The 23666-nt window shown below is 36.9% G+C and overlaps 1 non-coding gene and 1 pseudogene across 2 annotated transcripts; both read left to right on the top strand.

Annotated features, from left to right (window-relative positions):
* The first annotated feature begins 5863 nt into the window (after positions 1 to 5863).
* Positions 5864 to 6542, top strand: LOC143610606 (uncharacterized; annotated as a pseudogene). Its single transcript, XR_013149620.1, has 2 exons — positions 5864 to 6043; positions 6160 to 6542. The product of XR_013149620.1 is annotated as an uncharacterized LOC143610606 (transcript).
* A 1466-nt stretch (positions 6543 to 8008) lies between these two features.
* Positions 8009 to 8105, top strand: LOC143610608 (small nucleolar RNA R24). The gene has a single exon (XR_013149623.1). It is a non-coding gene; the product is annotated as a small nucleolar RNA R24 (small nucleolar RNA).
* The last annotated feature ends 15561 nt before the right edge of the window (positions 8106 to 23666 follow it).

Genomic DNA, 23666 nt, shown 5'->3' with positions numbered 1-23666 from the left:
AAAAATTGATAAATGTTTTAATATTAAAGATTTAAAATGGATTTTTTAATGTAAGATATATAATTAAAATATGTCTTGTTAAAATAATTATTGGTAAAATATTTTCTAAACAAATGTATTCTTATAAACAAAATTTATCTTAATTATTAGAACTTTAATATTTTTAAGTTAAAGGATTAAACAAATATAATGATATATACACACACACACACACATTAAATGTATTTTTAGTATAAGATAAATGTTTAAAATAAATCTCTTTATTTAAGTTATTAAAAATTATACATAATTATTTATTTGAGTATTTAATTTATAATTATAATCTTATATATTATAAACTTGATAAATAAAAGTAATGATCCAAAATAATAAAATTAATAATAAATTAAAGTAATAAATAACTTTCACAAGAACTCACTTGATCATCAAATTCCCGAATATCTATCTAGTTTTAGATCTTTTATTCATTTCCTATTTATTTTCACAATTATTGTTACTTAGAATTTCTCGTCGTTAATTTACGAAGAGCTTGATCTACCCCTATTTCTTATCAAATCATTATCTCTTGCGAATTTGATAAGGTGAGTATTTCACTCCCATTTTTACTTATTTTTAATCCTTTTTGGGGTCATATGCGTATCTTATGATATTTACCTATTATATAGTGTTTACAATTGCAACTGTTTAATCCTTGTGTGTATATCAGTTTGATGCCTAACTTGTTGTAATTTTATTTGCTTAATTGTCCGTATTCTGAGAGGTCCATCATAATCACAGTAATATTATGATCATACAATCGTCGTAGTAGTCAATGACCACTTCACAAGGCAATGGTTTTACCGACACCCCTTATTTGCCCATTGGCTTAATTGTTTATCTCACATGGATAGTTTTGCGTTTTTATATTATATTGTATCTTAAATTAACTGTTGTTTTACTTACTCAACCTTGTGTTGAAAAAATTATTTGTATTTTATACGCATATGCATGTCATCGTGTGAATTGATATCAGGAATTGTTGAAGGATTTAGAATGGCTTATGTTAGAAGAAATTTTATCAAAACTAAATCAAGACTTAGTTAAATTTGAATTATTAATTATCTTGTTCCTTTATTTTTAAATTATGTACTTTGTTTTGTTTGGAATTGTTTGAATATTTAATTTAAATAAATAAATATTGTCACTTTAAATTATTGCATGATAGTACATTGAGAGCTGTGAGCAATCAGCTCTAGTGATGGCAGTGGGTCAGGTTTGGGTCGGGTTTAGGTATTCCCAAACCCATACCCGGTTATTAAAGTCCATCCCAAACCCGTCCCAAACCCGCCGGGTTTTAATCGGGTAATTACCCGTCGGGTTTCGGGTTTTCCCATCGGGTTTCGGGTTTCCTATCGAGTTTTGATAAAATACCCGTCGGGTATACCCGACTCAAAACCTATAACTAATCAATTACAAAGATGGTTACCATAAAGATAAAATATCTCAAATAATTTATTTGGAATATAGTATATTTATAATATAATAATCTATATTGGGTACCTACCGTATATAATTGGGTAAATGGGTTTATGTTATCGGGTAATCGGGTATATTAGAAATCCCAAACCCGCGAAAAATTTTAAAACTAATCCCAAACCCGTCCCAAACCCTAATGGGACATATAATTTTACGTCGGGTTTCGGGTTTTCCCATCGGGTAAAACCCGTCCCAAACCCTAATCGAACCCGATGGGAAAACCCGAAACCCGACGTAAATGGGATGGGTAATACCCGACGTAAATGGGATGGGTATTACCCATCCCATTTACGTCGGGTTTCGGGTTTTCCCATCGGGTTCGAATTTCTTTGCCATCCATAAAGCTCACGCCCCGGCGTTTCCGCCTTAGGTTGGGGTGTGACACTGCTCATGGGAAAATAATGCCAAGCAAGACGAGATGATCCTACAGCTTCGGTGTAAAGACTATATGTTATAGAAGCTAAAGGATCGGGATCATGACAATGATCTTGAATCAGGAGGGTTTAATCAGCAATCGTGTGCCTCGTTATCCGGTATAACCCGTCAACACGCTGAAATTGAAGATGATTCTATTTGTTGACATGAAAGGGATTGTGATGAGCATGGTGAATGCGTATGAGAACGAGAATGACAAGTTTTGTTTGATCGTTAACAAATCACCATTATATTGAATTTGAATAAAGAAGATGTGGGTGAATTGGAGAATCATGTGGATGTGGAAGATGAAGATGCTGAGGATGTGCGAGTCGATCCAAGTGTTCCATCCGAGAAGACTTGTTATAATGATGTGAAGATGGAGGATGTGACGGCCGAGGAATACCCTGATATGTACACACGGTTTAACCCTGATGATGGGATTCTGCTTTTTTACTTCCAAGCATTATGAAAAGGCCGAGGAGTGTATGAGGAAAGAAAAACAGAAAGAGAATAGTAAGAAGCCTGAACTGTTGAGACAAGACAGACTTCAAATGGTATGTTTCAGTATAATGCAAAGAAGATGAACAAATGGATAGAGACATAACGTTATGCTCATAAAGAAGACTATTTACAATCTAAGACCAAAATATCTGCATAGCAGATGAAGGAGGTTGTTATAGTGAAGACGGTAAAGGGATATATAGTATCATGGAGGTACGAGCCCGAGCTAAAGGTTTGTATTGTTAAATGGGAGAACGGTATTCAATATTTTGGGCATTTTACTGATTACAATAATGTCGCGCTGAGATGTTCGTACATTGGCGTATAGACCTTTCATGAATCGTGGAAACAATCAGCTTATAGATGGGTTCTATCGTCATCTAGTCCACGAGGTCAATCATGGTTTCAAGTTTTTCAAGCCCTAGGTGCCAAAGCGAAAGTATGTTGCCGAGATAGATCCTCGCACTGGGTGAAGAAAGTTGGTTTCAAAAGTGAAGCTGGCTCACACGATGAAGAAAGTTTTTTTAAAGACTTTACCCCCAAAGTCTTTAAAAGAGCTTTAATAGGTGGTACTATGATGATAACACTAGGGAAGCCTTGAATGTTTTGGGAGCTGGAAGTAAGTTAGAGTTTATTCGGATATTGGATCCGATGTGCCTGGTCAACCTGTCTGAGTCTCAGCCTGACAACAATGTGCTATCCAACAATCGGATCAGAAGGGCGCACAAACAAAGATAATGAGCTGGCTATGAAATTCCAATGAGTTGTTCGTGTTTGTCATGCTTTTGGAATTCCTAGCTGTGCCGATTGGAAGACCAAACGATTCAAGATGTGAAGACGACAAAGCTTGTGATGAGGGGGAGTCTGTTGATACATTAGTATTTGTCTCGGTCTTTGTTAAACGTATTTTGTAATAGTTTAATGTATATTGGTTAGTTTTTTTTATTAAAGTATAGTCCATTTGTTATGGCTTGTGTAGCGAATGAACAATTATGTGAGCTCATTCGTTAGGGTATGTTAACGAATAAAGCATTTAATGTATAAGGCCATTCGCTAAGGGATGTTTAGCAAATAGCGTAGCGAATGTGGCTCATTCGCTATGCATGTATAGAGAATGAGTCACCATCTCTATATATTCCCCTGTAACTTATCATTTTATAATAGTTTGAATTTATTAATTTCTCTCTTGTTACGCTGCTCGATTTTACTCTCAACACACACACAAACACACATTAATACCTAATTGATTATTACACGGTCATATCACAAGATGAGATCAAACCATAGCTAATCATGATGTTCATCACAATGGATTCTCATTGGATTTTGTACTTGAGATGATATGAATGAATTGAATAATTATTGTCACATTTAATAATGTCTTGAGTTTTTGAACAATCAATGTTACGTCTTGGCGTGTTACACCGTAGGTCGGGTGTGTGACAGTATGCTATTCATTAATTCGTCATCATTAAGTTGTGGGATTATGTACACAATTCAATCCATCATCTCCAATTCGTAATCGGTCCTGCAATTTGATTCATCAGAGTATGTCATAAAACAACTATTTTTGTTTTGGTCTATGAATCTATTCATCATCCCCTTATTATCAATGTGTAATGGTTGTAAAACACCCATTGTGAAATCGATCATATGACATTGGAATTGGAGGGGAAAAAACAAAGAATTGGACATGAAGATGATTTGAAACTATGAATGAATTAAATAATTGTGTTGTGTTATTATTATTTTGTCACTAGACTCTTAAATTTTACTTTTTTAGTGATTGTGTTTTGGGATTATGTTGAGTTATTATTTGGTTATTCACATTAAAAGTGAATATGATTATGTTGACGTAATTTCTTTAAATTTTTTTACCTTTCTTTATCAAATACTCGAAATCCGATCAACATAAAATCCAAACCTGAAAAAAGGCGTGATATTTGTGTAATTAGCTTAAAATGCAAGCACCCTTTTTAGATTTATCAGAAAAGAAAGGGTAAAACTTGTTGGTGCATATATAACACTCGGACGCCCAGAACCCTTTTAACCACCCCTTCATCTCGAAACTGTACCTGTACCCAAGGTAAATCCAATTTCTTATCATTCATTTTATTCCGTCGTCGGTTAACTTCTAATAATCTCATTAGTTAGCTCAAATGTCTCTGATTTTAATGAATAATAATCGAACTGTTGATAGATTGTAAAATTAATGTACGCTTAATCTGGTATTGAAATGATATATATATATATACATGCATAAATCCTTCTTGTTTATTTGATTAAAGTGGTACAAATTATGATTTCAGGTGATTTGTTTGTTGTTTTTTCTGTCATTAGATCTGTAACTTTATATAACGTTAATTTAAATCCTCATCCTTTTCAGGTAATTTTGTACTATTTAATCACCCCAAAGGTTCATGTGTATTCATGAATAAATAAGATTTCCACTATGATAATGGAAAGTTAAATACAAAAAAAAGTTAAGAATATGCCTTACATTTACATCGGTAGCCTATGTTTCTAAGAGTTAAGAATATGTTGTGGTTGACTGTTAGTTAATCAAAAGTGAAACCACGTCACTGTCACTGCCTAGTGGGCGGAGGGGGCATCAACTGACTGACAGCTCAAACTTGTGTAATGGTTTACTTGATAACACAATTATTATTTAATCTTTCTTTCTTTTATTTGTTTTTACAAAAAAATAAGAATTGGTTCATTTGATTTGTTAATTTTTAGCTGGCCCCACACTTTGAGCCCCTTCCTTCGTTACTGCCTTGGCGCCTAGTGGTGTAAATTTTTATTTGGTCCTCCTTAACCATTTTATGTGGTGGCAGGGAGCGGCGCCCACCGCCTCAATGCAACACACAGTCTAAACGCTTTATTTCGTTTACTTTGGGTACAAGAGAGTGTACCAAAATTAATAACATGTCTACTTAAATACAGGAAAACCGTTGCGCCTTTCCTAGAAGTCGGTTTCTAGGAGAATGTAAATGGTACAAAATTTGCATATTCTTTCTCTTTTTTGTATTTAACTATTCTGTTATCGAATGCATGTAAATGTAATGCTTTGTGAAATGGGTCTGACAATAAAGATGAAAGAAGATGATGTTTGAAATATACATATAGGTTTTGTATAATCAAAGATATATATCAACATCATAAGTGTTCTATATGTAACATTTGAAAGAGCTATACTGTTTTGATATGAAACTTCTTTTTTAACAAGACTATTTGGTAAATTGAGCATCATTTACTTATAACCTCAGATATATTTATGTAGCAAAGCCCATATAACATGTTTGTCTCTAAAATTTCATTATAAACCATGTTTAGAGTTAGCTCTGTAGTTCTTATCTTGTTAATCCTTGATTCTGATAATGTGTTGTCAAATAATATAATCATTTTGTGATTTTGTAGTGGAGAAGTCATGGCATCAAAGTTGAATATGTTACGTTCAAGAAAGCCGAAGCTTCAAAACTCTTATCAAAAAATGGAAACACCTATTATAAGCAAACACTATAACATAACAAAAAACACATTGTGGATCCACCAACTATAGAAAATGTCTAGAGTTATCAAATCAACTGTTTTACACTCGTCTTGCCAAGTTTGTTACTTTCAACCTGTTTGAACCGTTTTCTTTTTAGTCAAATCTTATAGATTCACACGTTTTGCTCTTTAGAGATTAATCACAACCTAATTTATATATTTTTTCTTTACCAGTATTCCTAGTTGATATGATGCATTTTGGAAGGAGCTTGATCACATGAAACAACTGATAAAAACGAAGGACTTTAAAATTGAAGATATGGGGATTGCTGCACTGTTTGGGCTCGAGTGTTTTGCTTGGTATTGTGCAGGAGAGATTGTAGGAAGAGGATTTACTATTACCAGTTACTATGTTTAACTTCTGATGTCAAGGTTAGCTCGACATGATTCAAGATAATAAGTAGCCTGCTTAGAAATGTAGTTTTTGTTGCTAAATGAATTGAGTGCACAACACTCACGTGTCAAGACCGCTGCCAAATAATTTGAAGTTTTTTACCTCGCAACTTATAGTGTTTGGTGTGCGTGTGCGTCATAGAGTTATCATATTGATATGCAACCTTGTAGTTCCATATATTGAAGTGTGGACAATGTTAATCAACTGATCGCGTTTTTATAATAGTTTGATGATAAGAAGTGCTTATTTAACCGTATGTAGCGAAATAGTTGACGGTTGGATTTATAGGGAAAACATTCGGGGAGCATATATACAGGCATATTCAAGTGACAACTGTTGCTTGCCACATAAAAGCATCCGCGACAATGCCTTAATAATTTATTAACATAGAAAGATAGCAAAAGTAAATTAACACAAATATTAAGATAGCGGATATAGAAAATTGTGATAGATGAACTATGGTTTATGGTTGCGGTTGGTGTTGGTTAGTTGGTTGTGACCACTGCCTATTGATGGCAAAACTTGAAGATGACTAAAGGCTAATGATGTAAAGTTTCTCACAAAATTTTGAATCCCAGAGAAAAAAAAATTAAAGTTTTTGTTGTAAATGTCACATTTGGTAAACAGAGGGTGTAAGAAAGTTAATAAACATGAAATTGTTTTAAGAACCGGTTTCTAGGCTTTTGGTTATTACTCAAACATGTTTTTGTTCAAACAGTCAAAACCAGTTAATCTCAATAACCATTTCCAGTTCCTAACCGGTCCCTTAAACAAATTTAATGTTATTAACACGAACAAAACCGGCTTTTTATACCCGGGTTTTAATACCCAAATCTGTACCCTACCCTACCCGTGGGGTACAGATAGGGTATGCATTTCGGTACCATAATCCGAACCGGACCCGATTTGTATATGGTAATACCCGAAAACTCGAACCGTTCAATACCTAGAACCGGGTTTTTCCAATAACCGAAACCAGGTATTTTAAATACCCTCTAATTATTATGATAACGATGCATAAAGTGAAAGAGTTAGAAAATCAGATAAAAATGGGCGGCCCATTCCAATATTGGCTCGGTACTGGCCCAAATGGTCCATGATATGAAATTAGGGTTTTGAAGCATAACCCATTCTTTCTGCATTTTGTCTTTATATACATCCCCTTTAAAGCAAATCCCAATCCAGAGAGACAGAGAGCAGCCACAGTTCTCGTTAATGTAAGCAAGTCATATTAGTTTTTCAATCGGATTATTTCATTCTTTGTTTTCTCAAATTCTAAGCCATTCTTTTTAACAAAATCCCGTTTAGGGCTCTATCATACGAGTCAACAGCAGGCGTCGATTTATTGGCGACTTGACTGCCGCTTAGAGCCTATATTAATCAATCTCCGGTGTTAAGACCCATGGAAATTATTTTTTAATTATTTTCATGACACAATACATCGGATAAATCTTCTATTTAGGAAGGAAGGCATGCATAGACACAGGGGCTTTGTTCCATCTCAAACAAGCCACCTTTTGCACGGTGCCGATAAATCATCGCTACTTATTCACGATTGGAGCAAAATGCTTTTTTCTTTCACATTTTTCTTCAAATTACAAGTAGCTAAATCTTTTTTTTCTTGTTAATAGTGCAGTGATGAGAAAGCTAACATGTAAGAAGATGCTTAACTTTGTGTTGAGTGTTTTCAGTGAAATACTCTTGTTACGCTTGGCTTCTGAGCTTACAATTAATCTCAAAAATATTTTTTAAAATGATTTTGACTTTCTATTGATGTATATGTAAGAATCAAGTGTTTTTTTTAATTTTGTGAAATTTAGAGCTTTTAACATCATTTGTGTGATCTAGCTGGCTTACCCACTATCCAAATGTAACTCGGTTTGTCTTATGTATAACAAGATCAATATGTTTATTGTGTGAATTCGTTCATTCAAAAACTAAGCCTATTTTTTAGTGAGCAATAACTTTTCATTCCCTTTACTTTTTAAACTTGTTTATGACAACCATCCAGCCTGCAGTTGGTACTCCATCACAAGGAAAGTTAATAAAACTCAAATTTACACACTTCCCCCAATCTAATGCAGGACTTGTTAATTATTATTATTATTATGTACAATTAGTTCGGTTTCAGTTATTTGGGTTTTCTGTTTTGGTTTGTGTTCGATCATATGTTCGGCTAAAGTTAAACAAATGAACACGAACACGCCCCATTCGTGTTCATTTGGTTTACAAATTTAAAGAAAAAAAATAGAAAATATATTACTTATAAAACTCATTGTTAAATACATAATTTATAATGTGTTCATGGCTTTATGCTCATTAGCATCTAACAAATATGTGACATTCAAACCTTAAAGTCCAAATAGTTTAATGAATCCACTCAACACACAAGCCACTTGTTAATAACGTCGAAAACCCAACCTTTTCACCTTAGTAAACAACCTTTCCTAATTCCAAATGATTACTAAACCTAACCCTTGTATATTTTTACTCAGATATTGTTTTGACCTCGAACAAATGGAACCTTTTTTAAATCAACACGTTCAGCAGACAACCTAGTCAAGCTAGTTGATCTGATCCGAACCAAACACCATTAACTACTTAATAACAGAGTCATGTAACTTATGATGCTGAACTAGAAACAAGTTCAAATAGAACATGAAACACACGGTGCAATTAAAACCAATAAGTATATAAACTATTTTGCGAATACCTTTAAAATTAGTGAAGGAGATATGCTCTCTTGTAATGCAAATACATGCTCATATGCTCCTGAAAGCATGAACTGTTGAAAAGAATATGTATCATAATTAATTTACGAACAATACAATTTAAATATAAACTTCAGAAATTCAAATGAGCAAATATTTTTAAGTTATAATAAGATCAATTCAAAAAGTTTTTCATGAATTACTTCAAAGAGAAGAGACCACTTTACCCAACCATTTACAAACAATAGACCACCTAAACTAAAATCTCAAGTCTCAACACAGTTTTTTTCCTAGACCATAGAGTAACATAACTAAATAAATCCCAAAAGTTAACCCTAATTTAACAAAATTAAGCAGGAAATGCAAAAACCCTTAACCAATTAAGCATCGTATACGCATAACGATAGCGAATTGTAACACATAAATAGACTATGATGGTTTGATAGTGTAAGAATTACCGTATGAAAGTTAAGTATTTATACGGATTGAATTTTGGGAGACTGGATTATAGAAGGAATGTATATATGGAATTAATTAGAAATAAAAAAATTAAGAAATTTCAATTAATTTAAAGTAAGGATGAAAAGTAGGGATTGAGAATTAATGGATTTTTAAATTTTTAATTACTAAAATGTAATGTTCATAAATTAGATTATAAGTATCATTTAATTAAATTCATATATTAAAATCTAGACTATATTTAAATATGAAATTAAACTTATTAATGTAGAAACATTAGTTACTAATTTATATATTTACAATAATATAATTAATCATCAATTATAATACCATATATCTAAAATATAAATTTACGATATATCTAATATATAAAAATATAATAAATTATGATATAGTTATATACTGAATCATATGATTGAAACTTATAAAAATAATTAAGTAATTCATATAAATTGTGGAAAAAGAAGTTACTATTTGGTTTTTATTTATTAACATTAACACAATTTAAAATATTATGAATTAGAATATTTAAAAGTAAAATGAACCCCATATATTTAAATCAATAATTGCTCAATTTAAAATCAGTCAATCGGTCAACATTCGTATTTATAGTAAACATTTGTTAGTGCACGATTAACTTATAGGTTGTTTAGTTTTTATATTTAATGTAAATGGCTCATTTGCTATGGATTGTATAGCGAATGTGGTCCATTTGTTATAGACTAGGCTAGTTTGTTAACGTATAAGCCCATTCGTTATGGAAGCATAACGAATGAGTGCTGGTTCGTTAAGTTATTACCCATTCGTTATGGAAGCATAATGAATGGTGTCTAATTCGTTATGAAGGCATAACGAATTAGACATAAGTTAACGAACCAGAGCATATGGCCTATAACGAATGAGCATATGGCATATCCATGCTCATTTGTAGATAGATCACACATATGAGAGGTGTGAGGTCCTAGATATGTTATTTATCCTCTCCATAACTTATAATGTAATGATCCATTATTTAATAATAAAATTGTATTTTAAGTATTCGTATTCGTATTCGTATTGTATAATCGATGTATCGACGCAGCTAGATCCTTGGTAGGTCTCCTCAATTGGTATTAGAGCAGACGGCTGCTCTCGTTGCATCGATTAAGGTATGAATTTGAGTTAATTCGTGTTCTTCGTGTTCTTCGGGTTTTGGACTGATTTGGTCAGATCTGGAGTAAATTAGTGTGTTATTGGTGGATTTGAGGGTGAATTTGTGTTTATTGATGGAAGCTGAAGCTTCTTGTGTAATTTGATGTTAAGTTATGGTGTATTGAAGAATTCACCATGGAAGAGCATGTTAACTTTTGATTCGGTTTATGATGATTTAGTGATTGTTAAGTTAATTGGATGATGAATTTGTGTTTATAATTGAAATTCGCATGTTTCTGTGGATTTTGGTGGTTAACTATAGTGAATTGAAGATTTCACCATTGAAGAGCATGTTATGGGTTGATTTAATTGATATTGAATCAATGGATGTTAAGTATAATGGTTGATATATTCGCAATCGTGATGAAAATCCGGGTGTTCGGATAGAATTTTATGATTTATGATGGTGTTTTGATGATTTGACCATGGATGAAGCTTGAAATTTGAAGAATCCGGCCAGATCTACTTTTTCCGGCCATGTAACAAATTTTTCCGGCGAAAATCGTTTTTCCGGCGAACTGTTCAGATCCAACAACATAGTTCGTTAGGTTACTGAAGCTAATTCGTTAAGGAAGTTTAACGAATCTACTGTAGCAATTCGTTATGGAAATTTTAACGAATTAGGGTAATTCGTTAAGTTAATTCGTTAAGTTAAAAGTAACGAATTAAGGTACTTTGTTAATGTAATTCGTTAAGTGAAAGATAACAAATTAAGTTAATTCGTTAAGGTAAGTGTAACGAATTAAGGAGATTCGTTAAGTTAATTCGTTAAGTTAAAGGTAACAAATTAAGGTAATTCGTTAATGTGTATGACGAAGTGGATTTCTTAACAAATGGAAGGCCATTCGTGTGATTGTTATAACGAAGTGGATATCTTAACGAATGGGATGGATATTTATAACGAATTGAGAGGCAATTCGTTAATGTAAGGCCCCGTTACCGGTAGCCCTACTTTCGTGTTGGATTTACTCATAAACGCAGTTCTAATATCAGAGTTAATTAAAAACATTCGCGGAATATAAAAACTTTAAATAAACATTTCATAACAATTCAAAACTTGTCTTAAACAACCAACTTGTCTTTCGAAAACTAAGTAATTAAAACATAATACGCCCTGAGCCTTCCGATGCCAGTCTCTTATTCAACGCCACGTGTCCCCTCAAGCGAGCTGCCTCATCCTACTCACCTGCGTGCATACTAAAAGTCAGCTACGCTAAGTGAGTTCTAGTTAATCATACGTTATACAATACACACAAACTTATATTCTTTCATTCATACTTTCATACTTTCTTTTATACTAACTTACTTTCATATCTTACGTTATAAAGAGCATTACGCCCTACATTCCTCGAGTATTATTAGGGCTCGGTACCCTCCTTCCTCGAGTATTATTAGGGCTCGGTACCCTCATTCTTCGAGTATTATTAGGGCTCGGTACCCTCTTTCCTCGAATATTAGTAGGGTACGGTTCCCTAGTTCTCGAATATTAGTAGGGTTCGGTTCCCTAGTTCTCGAATATTAGTAGGGTTCGATTCCCTCTTCGTTACCATACAACCATTCATCATACCTCGAGTATTATTAGGGCTCGGTACCCTTTTCGTAACCATACAACCATACAACCATCCTTTCCTTCTTTTATTAACTTTATCACATAAGCATACATATCATACTTACCTTATACATAGTGTTACAACCTGACAGTACGTGCAATATCCGAAGTTCGTTCACGTACCATCAAGCAATCATTCATACATTTCACATTATTCACAAAAGGCATACACTTATCTCTTAGGATAAGCGTACTAACAAACATATTGAGTATGCACACAGCCTCGAAAACATAACACATAAATGGGGCTAGAAACTCACCTGAATGCGGTTCCTTTCTCCGTTTATCGTGGTTCCTCTCTTTAACTGTGCTCTGCTAACTGTATATAGGTTACACGTATCAATACTCGTCCTATCGTATCAGATTATTTCAACTTAGTGCTAAGTTAAACTCAGGTGAAGTTAAGCTTAGGTGAAGTTAACCTCAGGCGAAGTTAACCTTAGGTGAAGTTATCAACAGGTGAAGTTAACCTTAGCGAAGTTAACCTCAGGCGAAGTTAACCTTAGGTGAAGTTATCAACAGGTGAAGTTAACCTCAGCGAAGTTAACTTTAGGCGAAGTTAACCTCAGGCGAAGTTAACCTTAGGTGAAGTTATCAACAGGTGAAGTTAAACATCAGCGAACTTGGGGGCTGCGAACTTAGCTTTGGCGAACATATAGATAGGCGAAGTTGGCACTAGGCGAAGTTATAACCAGCCATTGTATCTGGCGAACTTGGCTAGCAGCGAAGTTGCCCCATACGGACTTGCTTTCAGCGAAGTTATCCAGTGACGACCACTGGTTTGGTTTTAACTCCGCTAATCGGCTATATTTCAACGTATAAACCTTTTTACCATTCTCGTAAACATTCCCAGAGCCAACTTCGGATAAGACTTGACTCGGATAATTGTAAAGTTTGGACCTTTAAGCTTAAGAACATTCAAACGAGTCGTCGTACAAAGCCATAGGTTATTAAGTTCGTTTCCTACTTCAAGTTTGCTACCTTACGTTTCGTTTAGACCCGATTTACTGTACGTTTAAGTTTCGAAGCTAATCGATCCTAAAAACATAAACTTTAAGCTAAAAGGCATACCTTTATGCGTTCGGTGTGGTCGCGGTTTGCTTGGTTATCCCGTATATTGAAGATCTAATAATGGTCGGCTTGATTTTTGGACTCGAATCCGCTCTCTCTCTCTCTCTCGGCCGTATGAGGTGTAGTGTATGTGTGTTTTTTTGAGTGTGTAGGGATTAGGATGATAAGAATGAGGATTTAGGGTTTTAGGATGGTTTTGGGGATATTTATATCCCTTAAAGCCCATGGACCTAAGGCCCACTCCCTTTAATTCATCTTAATTAGTTCAAGTCCATGTTCTTTATTAATACTAATTAATTATTCAGGCCCGATAACTAAACACAACTTTCTTTTATTAAATACGAGAATTTAGGATGTTACAAATCTTCCCCCCTTAAAGAGGTTTCGTCCCCGAAACCTAACTATCTACTTAAACAGATTAGGATAGAACTTGCGCATCTCATCTTCAGCTTCCCAAGTAGCATCTGATCCTTTGCGATGCTTCCATATCACTTTCACCAAAGGTATAACCTTATGACGAAGCTGCTTCTCCTTGCGATCGACAATCTCTATGGGTTGCTATATGTAGTTCAATTGTTCATCAACCTCAATGTCCATCAATGGCACGTGAGACGTGTCATGTGACAATCGTCAATTTCAGGTTAACTCCATTAACTCAACTCCGTCAATTCAAACTTAAGATCATTGAATCTATAACGCACACTTCATTACATTTAAACTAGGGTTTAAATGACGCTTAACACTTACTACATGTGTAGTCTTTCGGGAATTGCACCGAAACGCAAACGAGTTGACACAAACGATTGGTGAATAAACGAAAAATGTCAAAACAGTAATTATGTGATAATTATGTGTTAGACTTATGTGTTATGTGATAACATCGTTATAAACACTAACTCAAGATGTAAACAAGTTAGTTTAAGCTAGATAAGTAATACTTAGAAGTGGAGGGGCCAAAGTGTAACATAGTATTATTATAAATAATAATAATAAACCCTAACTTGTTATTTCTCTCCCTACACAAACCGATCAGCCCCCCCCCCCCTGGCTCCTTGGCTGCCGTCGACATACACACACATACATACAACAAATTTCAAGCTTTTGATTCAAGATTAAGGTGCTAGGAAGGTATAATCAACTATCCTGTGCATCCTTTATACTTAATCTTGACTTTTATTGGGTTAATTACAAACCCTAGATGCCGATTTTTATATGTTAGTGTGTTCATATGATTTTGTTTGATTTGATGATGTATTGATGATGATTTGATAACTAGAATTGATATTGTTACATGTTAATTGTTGTGTCTTTGATTTGAGTTCAAACAAAAACCCTAACCATGTATGTAATGTGTAATTGATGTGCATGGATAGTGATTATGGAGTCTAGAGTGTTATATGAATGAATTATGGTTCATAGATAGTTAATATGTTGAGTTTGGATGCAAACAGTTTCTGGACAGATTGTGTTATTGATGTTTAAGTGACTGTAACGAAGTGTAAATGTGAAAATTGGTTGAGATTATTGATACTACAGTAAACTAGGTTGAGTCTAGTTTCTAAAGAATATAAATTTACAATTTTTGGACGTGGAAAAGTTAACTTTTATGATTTTACAAAAACGTTGTGCAAAGCTGAGCTGTTAGACCTGCTGTTAGGTTGTTTTGTAAATGTTATATCTCATGAACTACGAGACCAATTGGGTTGGTTCCACTTCTGGAAGTTGACTCATTGAGTTAGGAACCTAACCCAAGTGGTCTTGCATTTATTGGATTTTTTGTTTAACGGGAATTTCAAATAACATTCTGTGGCGCATGAATTTGACTGTTATGAGTTTGCTGTAATGATTTGATGATTGTGAGAAACCTATGTGGAATAAAAATATAATAAAATATGTTCTGGAAACCTAAGACATATATGCTTTTGTGATGATTTTTGGTAAATTAATTGAGATGCTATGATCGGTGGAATAGTACAATCTTTCAAGTAGGATTTCTGTCTCGGTGGAACTAGCTGCTGAGTTTTGTGAAAATGCATGAAACATGATACTTGCTATATAGTTGTTATGTTTTGACCAAATTGCCCTTGCGGGGAATAATTGCTAATTGATTGTCATGATTTGACCAAATTGCCCTCATGGGGAATAATGGCTAGTTAATTGTTATGTGTTGACCAAATTGCCCTTACGGGGAGTAATTGCTAGTGATGTACTTTATGAATACATGACACGTAAATAATTGTTTACACATGTAACGTATCACAAATACATTTGTTAAAGTCACACACAATTCACAAACGAAACACGAAACATGTTATGTGCATAGGTATTTTGTGCCGGGTCTAGAGACTCGATAATATTCCGACACTTAGAAAAATCTCTTTGTTGTTTTAGAACGCTAGAGAGAGTTGTTCTGTGACGCGCATCTTGGTGAATTATTTTGGGAATACTTCGCAAACAGTGAGTTTCACTTTCCCCTTTTAAACTTTTTAAACGCTTTTCACTTGGGGGAGATAACATACTCCGAAACGCATTTAAGATTTTGTTAATATAGATTATATATCACTTGTAAAGACTAAGTGGCAAACGCAATAACTAAATTCCTTCATTCACATCGAACCGTTTAATATTGGATAATAGCGAGTCATTGTTGAGTAGTACTACTGGGTTTGACAAACCCCACCCAACGCTAATCTCGACTGGAGGTCGAGTGGGTGTAATCTTGGCTAAACACATACCATGGTCTGGATGACCTGGTGGCAAGGCAATGATAAACAGTCAGCTTCGGTGTCGAACACTTAGTGATACTTGTTTTATAGGCTAGCTACCTATAGATATATAATTGACATAACACTATCTGGTAACGCAAAACGCTTAACGCAAAACGCTGTAACGCAAAACGCAAAACGCTTACGCAAAACGCTTACGCAAAACGCTGAACGCTTTATTTTACATAAACTTGTGAACTCACCAACCTTGTGTTGACACTTTTAGTATGTTATTCTCAGGTAGCCGAGGCGGGCGCGCGGTTTAGGAACATGCATTGCTTGAAACACTTTTAATTATGCAAACTTATTTTTAACTGTTATCATTGGGTTTTAAGTCGTCCTGCGTGACGCAACATTGGTTTCTATGGTTTTTACGCTTCCGTATTTAATTACTCGTAAACGTTTTCATGGTTTTGAAACTTTGTTTTATGGTTTGATTATAACTAATGATTCCGATCCTGTTAGTTCACACCCTATGACGGTAAAACTCCGTTAGTGGATTTTGAGGGTGTGACATGTCATCAGCTAGACACTTCCTCAGATGAGAAACATGGAAGGTTGAATGAATTCCTTCTAACTCGTCGGGTAAATCCAGCTTATAAGCTACTTCCCCCACACGATCTAAAATTTTAAACGGTCCAATGTACCTTGGACTCAACTTCCCCCTCTTTCTAAAACGGATAATTCCTTTCCAAGGCGAGACCTTAAGCATCACATTGTCATCAATGTTAAACTCAATCGGTCGTCGCCGCTTATCCGCATACAACTTCTGTCTGTCTTGAGCGGCTTTCATTCTTGCTTTGATCTGATCGAACCTTGAAGACATTTCTTGAACCAATTCTTGGCTTCCCATTTCCTTCTGACCAATCTCACCCCAACACACCGGGGTTCTACATCGTCTACCGTAAAGCATCTCAACGGTGGCATACCAATACTTGAATGGTAACTGTTGTTATAGGAGAACTCTGCCAGGTGCAGATGATCATCCCAACTTCCACCAAAATCTAAAACACAAGCACGCAGCATATCCTCAAGGGTTTGGATCGTCCTTTCAGACTGTCCATCGGTTTGAGGATGATACGCCGTACTGATGTTCAACCTCGTCCCCATAGCTTCATGGAATTTCTTCCAGAACCTCGAAGTAAACCGTGTATCTCTATCAGACACGATCGATAACGGTACTCCATGCTTGGTTACAACTTCTTTAATGAACAAGCTTGCTAACGTTTCTGATGAGATGGCCTCTCGTATGGGCAGAAAGTGAGCACTCTTGGTCAAACGGTCCACAATCACCCAGATAGTATCATGATGCTTACCTGTACGAGGTAGCTTAGTTATGAAATCCATGGTGATGTGTTCCCATTTCCACTCAGGTATCTCTAGCGGTTGCATCTTCCCATAAGGCTTTTGATGTTCGGCTTTGACTTGTAAGCAAGTTAAGCACTTACTAACATAATCCACTACATCATTCTTCATCCCAGGCCACCAGTAGTCTCTTTTCAAATCTTGATACATCTTTGTAGCTCCTGGATGAATCGAATATCTTGACTTATGAGCCTCATCTAAGAATCGACTTCTAAGATCACCATGGCGTGGGATCCACATACGGTCGAACCTAGTCTTAACTCCATGAGTGTTTTCCATCAACTCATCTTGCTGGCCATAAATCCTTTCTTTCTTAACCAACCCTTAATCTACTAACACCTCTGACTGTACCTTGACAATCTCTTCAAAAAGACTTGAGTTCATAATCAGCTGGTATGACTTCACTGCTGCAAGGACTTCCTCATTCTTACGACTTAGCGCATCAGCGACCACGTTAGCTTTACCAGGGTAGTACTTGATCTCACAGTCGTAATCCTTTATCAATTCTAACCATTTTCTCTGCCTCATGTTCAATTCCTTCTGCTCAAAGAAATACTTTAAAGTCTTATGATCTGTATAAATAGTACACTTATTACCATACAGGTAATGCCTCCATATCTTTAAGGCATGCACTACTGCTGCTAGCTCTAAATCATGCATCGGATAAGTACTCTCGTGGACTTTCAACTGTCTAGACGCGTACGCTATCACCTTCCCACGTTGCATCAACACGCAACCTAGCCCTTGATGCGAGGCATCAGCACAAACAACTAAATCCTCGTCACCATCGGGTAGAGCAAGGATTGGAGCTTGCGTGAGTCTCTTCTTTAATTCCTCAAAGGCTTCTTCTTGAAACTTTCCCCATCTGAATACTATCGACTTTCGGGTCATACCGGTCAGCGGTGCGGCTATCTTGGAGAAACCTTCGATGAATCTCCTATGGTAGCCAGCTAACCCTAGGAAGCTTCGTATATCAGTCGGATTCTGCGGAGTCTTCCAATTCGTTATCGCTTCAATCTTAGCTGGGTCCACGGTAATCCCTTCCGGATTAATCACGTGACCTAAAAATTGCACTTCTCTTAACCAGAACGCGCACTTCGAAAACTTAGCATACAACTTCTCTTTCTTCAGAGTCTCCAATACCTCTCTCAGATGCTCAGCATGGTCAGACTCGCTCTTTGAATAAATCAATATATTATCAATGAAGACGATAACCGACTTATCCAACATCGGCCGACACACCCTATTCATCATGTCCATAAATGCTGCAGGAGCATTTGTTAGACCGAATGACATTACGAGGAACTCGTAGTGTCCATACCGTGTTCGGAACGCTGTCTTAGGGATGTCTGCCTCTTTCACCTTCAGCTGATGATAGCCTGATCTGAGATCTATTCGTGAGAACCAACTTGAACCTTGCAGTTGGTCAAACAGATCATCAATCCTTGGCAAAGGATATCTATTCTTTAACGTAAGCTTATTCAACTCACGATAGTCTATGCACATTCTCATACTTCCATCCTTCTTCTTCACGAACAACACTGGTGCGCCCCACGGGGAAACACTTGGTCTTATGAAACCTTTGTCGAGGAGTTCTTGCAGTTGGGACATCAATTCTTTCATTTCGGACGGCGCTAGACGGTAAGGCGCTTTCGTGACAGGTTGGGCTCCTGGTACTAAATCTATTTGGAATTCTATCTCTCGCTCCGGTGGCAACCCCGAAAGATCCTCAGGGAATACTTCTGGGTAGTCGCACACAATAGGAACATCTTTCATTTCTTTCATCTCGGCCGTAGCGTTGACGACATACGCCAGGTAGGCACCGCACCCTCGCCTTAACAATCCTTCGGCTTTTATCATCGAAATGACATTAAGCCCATAACTTTCCTTATCACCATAAACCGTCACCGCACTACCATCCAAGGACTTTAACCTTATTATCCTACTCTTACACACTATCTGAGCTTCAAACTCAGACAACCAATCCATACCCAAAACCACATCGAACCCTCCTAAGGTCATAACATACAAGCTAACAGGTAACTCATGTCCCTCCAATTCTATCTTGCAGTCCTTAACCATTTTCATTATTTTAACCGAAGTGTCACTAGCGGTTTCTACTATAAGAGTTTCAGACACTCGGCAACATTTCATTTTAGCTAGTTTACTAAATGGTGTGGCTACGAAATTTTTGTTTGCGCCCGAATCAAACAATACTGAAGCGGAAATACCGTTTACTAGAAACGTACCTGTAACGACATCTGGAATCTGCTTAGCTTGCTCCTGGGTCAGCATGTAGGCCCTGGTTATTGGCCTAGCTTGCTCAGTATCCTTCTTCCCACTCCCTCCAGCTTCACCCTCGGTACACTCCCTAGCAAAGTGACCTGTCTTACCACACTTGTAGCATGCAGGCTTAGAACTGCACTCATGAGCATAATGACCTGCCTTCCCACACTTATAGTAAACATTTGACCCAACTCTACACTCTCCAGCATGCATCTTTCCACACTTATGACATGTATCCAAACCCTTTCCCCACCTACACTCACCACTGTGTGCCTTGCCACAAGTCTTGCACGACCTGTTCTCCCAAACTCTCGGCTGCTTGTTCTTAGAGTTCCACATCTGGGTACCGGGTCGTTTTGCAGGAGTGACCCATTTCTTCTCTTTCTTCTCGTCTCCCACCACCACATCATCCGCAGCCAGGTCTGCATAGACCATCTCTGCGAGTTCGACAGCAGAATCGAAAGTAGCAGGTTTACTTGTCCTGACTAACATGCAGACTCTCTGTGGTAATCCCCTCACATAACACTTGACTCTCTTAGCCTCAGTATTGACCATATCGGGCACCAACCTAGACATTCGGTTGAACTCAGTGGTGTACTCATGATGTGTCATCGTCCCAGCTTTCAATTTTAGGAACTTCATCTCCGCCCTTTCAACTTCTGCATCAGCACAGAACCTCTTCATCACTAACTCCTTCAGATCCTCCCACTTCATCGCTTTGATCTCTTCACGGGTCTTCCTCTGCTCCGCACTCTCCCACCAATACATAGCCTCATCCTCGAATGATTGAGTAGCATAACCTACCGCTTGGTCGGGACGGCACTCGCTAACGCGGATAATTTTATCCATGGCGGTTATCCATTTAAGAGTAGCGATTGCGTCTCCTAAACCAGTCAGCTTATGCGGGTCACAACCTTTGAAGGACTTATAGTTGCAACCGCCTCGGCCCCTCTTCCTATCATCAACTTTCACAGACCTTACCTCACTTGAATCACCCTTTTCCCTCTCATCATCTTTCCTACCATCACCACCTGCCCCTTCAGCAGTTCTTTCCCGACTTCCAGCAGACCCTCCTGGAGTAATATTCTTCACAGCAGTGGCTACAGCTTGAACAATAGCTGCTTGAATTGTGGGATCCAGCTGAACCCCTTCGTTGTTGACCGGACCTCCTCCAGCTGCACTCCCCTCATCTCCGGTGTTGGAAGCTGTCTCAACCGAAGGTTGCTGGACACGACGAGGCCTGCCGCGTCGTCCAGTGCGACCTCCAGCTCTAGCAATGTCTCCAGCTCCAGCCATCGTATTCTAAAAGGGAAAACACAAACATCATCACTCAAGGAACTATTTAGTACAAGGATAGTAAGGCTAACAGGTAATAACAATGGCCAGCTGTAACTAGCTGATCACGTTACTTTCCGTGTCCTATACACTTCCCTTTATGAGTCTATTTGTGCTGGTTCTACTTAAACAGTTAGTCAACCAAAATGATCAAGTAATCCTATCCCTATCATTCACATATTCTTTCTTTATCATTTAACATACATCATTAATCGTACATCTAACCTTTACTGAGCTTGCTTGAGCGATACATGGCATTCTTGAACTGGCATCTTCTTTCTTTTCTTACTTAAATCTCATTCTCTGTTCGAGTCTAAGCATGTAGGATGCTTAAATCTCTCGAACTTTGCTCTGATACCAAATTGTAAGGCCCCGTTACCGGTAGCCCTACTTTCGTGTTGGATTTACTCATAAACGCAGTTCTAATATCAGAGTTAATTAAAAACATTCGCGGAATATAAAAACATTAAATAAACATTTCATAACAATTCAAAACTTGTCTTAAACAACCAACTTGTCTTGCGAAAACTAAGTAATTAAAACATAATACGCCCTGAGCCTTCCGATGCCAGTCTCTTATTCAACGCCACGTGTCCCCTCAAGCGAGCTGACTCATCCTACTCACATGCGTGCATGCTAAAAGTCAGCTATGCTAAGTGAGTTCTAGTTAATCATACGTTATACAATACACACAAACTTATATTCTTTCATTCATACTTTCATACTTTCTTTTATACTAACTTACTTTCATATCTTACGTTATAAAGAGCATTACGCCCTACATTCCTCGAGTATTATTAGGGCTCGGTACCCTCCTTCCTCGAGTATTATTAGGACTCGGTACCCTCCTTCCTCGAGTATTATTAGGGCTCGGTACCCTCTTTCCTCGAATATTAGTAGGGTTCGGTTCCCTAGTTCTCGAATATTAGTAGGGTTCGATTCCCTCTTCGTTACCATACAACCATTCATCATACCTCAAGTATTATTAGGGTTCGGTACCTTTTTCGTAACCATACAACCATACAACCATCCTTTCCTTCTTTTATTAACTTTATCACATAAGCATACATATCATACTTACCTTATACATAGTGTTACAACCTGACAGTATGTGCAATATCCGAAATTCGTTCACGTACCATCAAGCAATCATTCATACATTTCACATTATTCACATAAGGCATACACTTATCTCTTAGGATAAGCGTACTAACAAACATATTGAGTATGCACACAGCCCCGAAAACATAACACATAAATGTGGCTAGAAACTCACCTGAATGCGGTTCCTTTCTCCGTTTATCGTGGTTCCTCTCTTTAACTGTGCTCTGCTAACTGTATATAGGTTACACGTATCAATACTCGTCCTATCGTATCAGATTATTTCAACTTAGTGCTAAGTTAAACTCATGTGAGGTTAAGCTTAGGTGAAGTTAACCTCAGGCGAAGTTAACCTTAGGTGAAGTTATCAACAGGTGAAGTTAACCTTAGCGAAGTTAACCTCAGGCGAAGTTAACCTTAGGTGAAGTTATCAACAGGTGAAGTTAACCTTAGCGAAGTTAACTTTAGGCGAAGTTAACCTCAGGCGAAGTTAACCTTAGGTGAAGTTATCAACAGGTGAAGTTAAACATCAGCGAACTTGGGGGCTGCGAACTTAGCTTTGGCAAACATATAGATAGGCGAAGTTGGCACTAGGCGAAGTTATAACCAGCCATTGTATCTGGCGAACTTGGCTAGCAGCGAAGTTGCCCCATACGGACTTGCTTTCAGCGAAGTTAACCTTAGGTGAAGTTATCAACAGGTGAAGTTAACCTTAGCGAAGTTAACCTCAGGCGAAGTTAACCTCAGGCGAAGTTAACCTTAGGTGAAGTTATCAACAGGTGATGTTAAACATCAGCAAACTTGGGGGCTGCGAACTTAGCTTTGGCGAACATATAGATAGGCGAAGTTGGCACTAGGCGAAGTTATAACCAGCCATTGTATCTGGCGAACTTGGCTAGCAGCGAAGTTGCCCCATACGGACTTGCTTTCAGCGAAGTTATCCAGTGACGACCACTGGTTTGGTTTTAACTCCGTTAATCGGCTATATTTCAACGTATAAACCATTTTACCATTATCGTAAACATTCCCAGAGCCAACTTTGGATAAGACTTGACTCGGATAAGTGTAAAGTTTGGACCTTTAAGCTTAAGAACATTCAAACGAGTCGCCGTACAAAGCCATAGGTTATTAAGTTCGTTTCCTACTTCAAGTTTGCTACCTTACGTTTCGTTTAGACCCGATTTACTGTACGTTTAAGTTTCGAAGCTAATCGATCCTAAAAACATAAACTTTAAGCTAAAAGGCATACCTTTATGCGTTCGGTGTGGTCGCGGTTTGCTTGGTTATCCCATATATTGAAGATCTAATAATAGTCGGCTTGATTTTTGGACTCGAATCCGCTCTCTCTCTCTCGGCCGTATGAGGTGTAGTGTATGTGTGTGTTTTTGAGTGTG

Source organism: Bidens hawaiensis, unplaced genomic scaffold (genome assembly GCF_021521415.1).
Source record: "Bidens hawaiensis isolate Kalapana, Puna unplaced genomic scaffold, B.hawaiensis_p1.1 tig00027103_1, whole genome shotgun sequence".
Classification (NCBI taxonomy): Eukaryota; Viridiplantae; Streptophyta; class Magnoliopsida; order Asterales; family Asteraceae; genus Bidens; species Bidens hawaiensis.
This window is presented reverse-complemented; position numbering and strand designations above follow the sequence as displayed.